Here is a 6,389-nt window from a genome sequence, read left to right on the forward strand (position 1 = left end):
CCTTCAGGAAATGTGGTGGAAATGAAGGGATGCTAAGAAAGCACTCAGTAAGTATCTGTGTTATTGTAACAAAATACCACAGACTGAATAATTTCTAAGTAACAAAAATTTTTTTCTCACAATTCTGGAGATTGGGAAGTTCAAAGTCAAGGTGTTAGCAGGGTCAGTATCTGGTGAGGGCTGATCTCTGCTTCCAGGAAAGCACCTGGTTGCTTCACCTGTTGCGTTATCTTCAAGTAGCAGAGAGGGTGGAAAGGCAGAAAAGCACTCCTGCCGTACCCGAGCCCTTGTTTATACAGATGCTAGTCCTGTTCATGAGGGTAGAGCCCTTATTACTCAAGAATTTCCCAAAATGCTGACACACTGGGGATTCAGTTTCGGCATGAATTCTAGAGGTACAGTGTCTCTCTAGAAAATATTCATGCTGGGTAATGGAAATGCATAGCAATTGAACAGCAGTTCCATATTTCCTTCATCCCTCTAGCCATACTATCTTATGTTTCTATGACTTTGACTATAAGTCTATATAAATAGAATGATGAAGTATTGGTCTTTTTGAGACTGGCTTATTTCACTTACCACAATGTCCTCCAGGGTTATCTATTTGTCCAAAGATGGCAGGATCTCCTCTCCTTTAAAGCTGAATAATATCCAAGTAGTATGTACATACTGCTTTTTCCTCTTTTTAATTCATTCATTTATTTACTGCATAAGTCTCTGTGTTTGGGGACATGCATATCACAGTGTGCATATGGTAGCATATACAGTCTGATTTGTGCCCCCAAATGTCCTTCAGTGTGGGTCCAGCCACTGGGTCCACCAAAAGTCCCATCCCTGTAAGACACTGTCTTTCCCCCTCCCAGCAGCTATCAATTGCCCAAAGTTCTTTAAGTTGTGTTGGGATCCCTTACCCACTTACTTCTCTGTGTCTATCACCACATTTTCTTGATCCATTAACATATGTCAGGGGATGCTGGGTTATTTCTACGTGTTTGTGATTGTGAATAATACAGCACTGAACATGGAAGGCAAATGTCTCTTCAAGATTTTAATTCCAATTATTTTGAATATTTACCCAGAAATATTCCCAGATTGTGTGATAATTCTATTTTTAATTTTTTGAGAAACTTCCATATAGTTTTCCACAACAGCTACAGCATTTTACATTTGTACTAGCAGTATGTAGGTGTTCTGATCACTTTACATCCTCATCATCATTTGTTATATTGTTTATAGTTGTCTTAACAAGTATGGCTTTGATTTATAGCTCAATGATAATTATTGATGGTGAGCATGTCCTTTTTAGAGAAATATATGTTCTAATCCTTTGTGCATTTTAAAATTCAGGATATTGGGGACGGGTGCTGTTGAATGATATAACCTTATTACATATTTTAAACACTAACTCATCAGATAAACATTTTGAAAATATTTTCTCTCTATTCAATTTTATTTTGATAATTTGTGGTACCATATGAATTTTAGGATTGTTGTTTTTTTGGGTCCTTTTGAGACAACGTCTCCCTGTAGCCCCAGCTGGTCTGGAACTCACTATGTAGACCAGGCTGGCCTCAAACACAGAAATTCGCCTACCTCTGCCTCCCAAGTGCTGGGATTAAAAGTGTGTGCCACCACACCCAGCCTTAGGATTGTTTTTATGTTTTTAAAATATCATCTGGATCCTGATTTGGATATCATTGAGTCTGTAGACGACTTTTTAAAAAGATTTATTTATTTATTTATTCATTCATTCATTCATGTCTGTGACTGTATGTGCACATGTGGCTACACATATCAATGTTTGTACATGGAGGCCAGAAGAGGATGCTGAGTGTCCTTCTCTGTCACTCTCTGCCTATTCATTTGAGGCAAAGTTTTTCCTTGAACCTGGGGCTCATGTTTTCTAGGCTAGGCTCGAAGCCAGCAAGCTTTTCCTATCTGTACCCTCCTTGAAGTTAGGGTTCCACGTGTGTGCAGAATGCTGGCTTGTTACATGGGTGCTGAGATCCAAACTCTGGTCCTTACAATTATACATCAAGTGTTTTAACTACTGAGATGTCTCTCTAGTCCCTTGTAGATTGGTTTGAGTACTATGGCTACTTTTACATTAAGTCTTCCAATCTTTGAACATGGGCTATCTTTCCATTTGTGTCTTAAATTTCTTTCATCAGTTTAGTATGTCTTTCATGGGCAAGTCTTCTGCTTCCTTTTTCATTTCCAAATACTTTGTTATAGTTGATGCTATTTTAAGTGAGATTTTCTTCCACTGCTCTTTTGATAGTTCACTGTTAGTGTACAGAAACACACATGTTAATATTTTCTCCTGAAAATGTATTTAATTTGTTTAATAGTTCTAATGAGTTTTTGGGTGTGGAGAAGTCTTTGAGGTTTTCCATATATAAGATCATGTCATGTGTAAGCAAAGATAATTTTACTTCTTTTCCAATTTGAATGCCATTTATTTAATTTTCTTACCTAATTGTTCTGGCCATAACTGCCAGTACTATGCTGAACAGAAATCATGAGCGTGAGCATCCTTGCCTTGTTCCACATTTTCTTTTAAAAATATTTTATTTATTATTATTTTTATGTGTACAAGTGTATTGCCTGCAGGTATGTAAGTGCATTTGTGTTGTGCAGTGCCCGTGGAGGTCAGAAGAGGATGTCAAATTCCTCTGGAGCTGGGGTTACTGATGGTTGTTAGCTTCCATGTGGGTGCTGGGAAATGAACACAGCTCATCTGTGAGAGCATCCAGCTCTCTTAACCACTGAACCATCTCTCCAGCCCCTTGTTCCAGATTTTAAAGGATAGTTTTCAGTTTTCATTGAGCGTGATGACAGCTGTGGGCTTGTTGCATGTGGCCTTTATTATGTTGCGGTACATTCTTCCTATTCCTAACCTTTGGATAGTTTTTAATCAAGTGAAGAAACTGAATTTTGTCATTTGTAAATATCTATTAAAATAATCATGGGGCTGGAGAGGTGGCTCAGCGGTTAAGAGCATGTACTGCTCTTGCAGAGGAGCTGAGTTCAATTCCCAGCACTCATATCACATGCATATACCTCAACACACATAATTAAAAATCAAAATAAATCTTAAAATGAAGATAATTGTGTATTTTTATTCATTCTTGCATACCTAGGATCATAACAAAAATCCTTTTAATGTGCTATTGAATTCAGTTTGCTTCTATTTTATTGAGGGTCATTTTGGATTACTGTCCTGTAATTTTCTTTTCTTTTATTACTATTATATAACTTGAGTGTAAGGATAATGCTGGCTTGGTAACATAAGTTTGTAAATTTTCCCTCCACTTCACTTTTTGGAAAAGTTTGAGAAGTATTGGTGTTAATTCTTTAAATGTTTGGTAGAGCTTTCCAGTGAAGCCTTCTAGTCCTGAGCTTTTCTGTTTTGAGAGATTTGTCATTAGTGATTCAATCTCCTTAATTAGATCTGATCTGTTTGATTTTTTTCTTTTTCCTCATAGCTCAGTGTTGATAGTTTATATATTTCTAGGAATTTAACCAATTTTCAGGTTGTACAACTTTTGGAAAATAGTTGTTCATAGTAGTCTCTTCTTTTTATTATCTCATAACATTGTTTGAAATGTGATCTCTTTCATTTGTAATTTTATTTGAGTCCTTGTTCTCTTTTACTTAGACTAGCTAAAAGATTTTTAACTGTTTATCTCTTTTTAAAAACTCTCGGTTTTATTCATTTTTTTGTTACTGTTTTTCTAATAATCTGGTTTTCCTGTGCGTGTGGTACTGCAGATTGAATCTGAGATCTACTGTATGCTATACCCCTGAGGTACATCCCCAGCCCTCTGTTGAGTCTGACCAGGTGTCACAGGCCTGTAATTCCAGCTACCTGGGAGGTTGTGGCAGGGACCATAAGTTCAAAGCCTGCCTGGACTTTCAAGGCCAGTCTAGTCAACTTAGTGAAACCCTGTCTCAAAATTTAAAACAAAAAATGTACAAAAAGGCCTGGGGATAGAGCTCATTAGTAGAATGCTTACCTAGTGTGTGAGAGGTCCTGAGTTCAATCCCCCATATGAACAAAAAGGAAAAAGAAACAGATTAAAAACTACTGTCTTAGTACTGTTTTTGCTATGTTCATATGTTTGACACATTGTATTTTCTTTTGCATTTGTTTCATGATATTTTCCTCATTTTTTCTTTTGATTTTTTTTCTTTCTTTGATCCATTGATGGGTTATTCAAGAGTGTGGGGTTAGGCTAGCCAGGTGGCTCTGCAGTAAAGGCAACTGCTGCCTGATGATGCAAGCCTTGATGATCTGAGCTCAATCCACAGAACTCACATAAAGGTGATTTCACAAAATTGTCCTAGGACCTCCACATGTGAACTGTGGCACATGTGCCACAACTCACCCTGGACATCATGCATACAATATTTTTTGAAGAGTATGAGGTTAATTTCCACATAAGTATGAATTTTCTAGTTTCCTTCTGCTATTGTTTTCTACTTTTATTCCACTGTGACATAAAAAAAGATATTTCAGTTTCCATTGACAAGTGAAAATATAATTATTTTATGTATTGAAGAATGAACTCTCTAGTAATATATGATATAATTTGTCTCCTGAGACCATTTTTTAAAATATTTTATTTATTTTACTATTTTTAATTTTATGTGTATGCGTGTATTGCCTGCATGTAGGTAAGTACACACGTGCCGTGCAATGCCTGTGGAGGACAGAAGAGGCTGTCAGATCCCCTGGAACTGGAGTTATGAACAGTTGTTAGCTGCCATGTGGGTGCTGGGATTCAAACCTGGGTCTTCTGCAAGAACAGTGTTCTTAACCACTGAGCCATCTCTTCAGCCCCGAGACCACTGTTTTTTACTTACAGCTTAATTTATTCAATAAGAGCATTACCTAGCCCTGCTTTCTTGTTTACCATTTTCATGAAATAAACTTATTCCATAACTTATTTTGTGCCGTATCTTTAAATCTAAAATGAGTTTCTTACAGGTAGTATATAGTTAGGTCTTGATTTTTTTTAACTTATTAAGTAATTCCAAGTTTATCAATTAGGGAGTTTAATGCATTTACCCTTAACACAACAATTGATAGTAAAAGACTTAGTATTTCTATTTTATTCATTGTTTTCTGTTTTATAGTTCTTTCCCCTCATCTTTTCCTCTCCTAGTGTATTTCTATATTATCTGTGTCAGAATCTATATCTTTTGCATTATGCCCTCAAAAATACATTGTTCTATTTATATTTTTTCTTAATATTTTTGTCCTTTAACTTTCATACTCTAATTAAAGATGATTTATATGCTACCATTACAGAATTACAGTATGCTGCACTTGTCTCTATATTTATATTTATGTAGTTTGACAGTTTTATATGCTTTCATTTTGCTGATGAAAACCTTCTGTTTTAACTTCAAAAATTCTCTTTAGTATTTCTTGTAAATCTGGCCTAGGAGAGACAATATCCTTTAGTTTTTGTTTGTCAGATAAAGTCCTTATCATTCATTCATTTTGTTAACTAGTCCTCCCTGTCCCTCTCTACGTAGTCTTGGCTGGCCTGGAACTCACAGTGCAGACCAGGTTGGCCTTCAACTCACAGAGATCCACCTGCCTCTGCCTCCAGAGTGCTGGGATTAAGGGTGTGTGCCACCATAGCGGGCTCACTTATTTTGAAAGGACAGTTTTGCTGGTTCGTGAAAACTTTGGGTTAGAATTTTTTTTCTTTCAGTCCTTTGTATGTGATTAGTCAGTTTTCTGTTACTGCTCTCAAATTCTCTATTTCTAACTTTGAATACAAGATGAAAAGATTTGAAAGTGGGAGGAAGACTTGTTTCTGGGATTAGTGGGAGTGGAAGGGGGATATGGGTTGGGGGTCAGTGTGATCAGAATGCATTAAATACATGTATGAAAATGTCAAATAATAAAATTTTAAAACATCTATCTATGCAAAAAGACAATTTGATCATAATGTATCTAAATGTAGACTTTTAAAATTCATTCTAATTGGACTTCATGAATCTAGACTCCTACTTTCCTATCCAGATTTGGCAAATTTTGGCCATTGCTTCTTTACATAATCTTTCTGTCCCTTCCTCTCTTCTTGAATTTCTATGATGTGTACACTGGTTCACTTTATGGCATCGCATAAGTCCTTTACCTCTTCTCCCCTCTCTCTTTTGCTGCTTTGGATAACTTCAAATGACCCATTTCCAAGTTCTATATTTTTTTCTCCTGCTTGGTCAAGTTTGATTTTTAAACTTCACATATAATTTTTAGATCACTTATTATATGCTTCAGTTCAATAATTTTGTTTTTTTCATAGTTTCTATTTCTTTGTTAATATACAAATTCTTTTCAGGCATAATTTTCCTGACTTAGTTTAGTTGGC

This window comes from Nannospalax galili, unplaced genomic scaffold (genome assembly GCF_000622305.1).
Source record: "Nannospalax galili isolate Female #2095 unplaced genomic scaffold, S.galili_v1.0 scaffold280, whole genome shotgun sequence".
Classification (NCBI taxonomy): Eukaryota; Metazoa; Chordata; class Mammalia; order Rodentia; family Spalacidae; genus Nannospalax; species Nannospalax galili.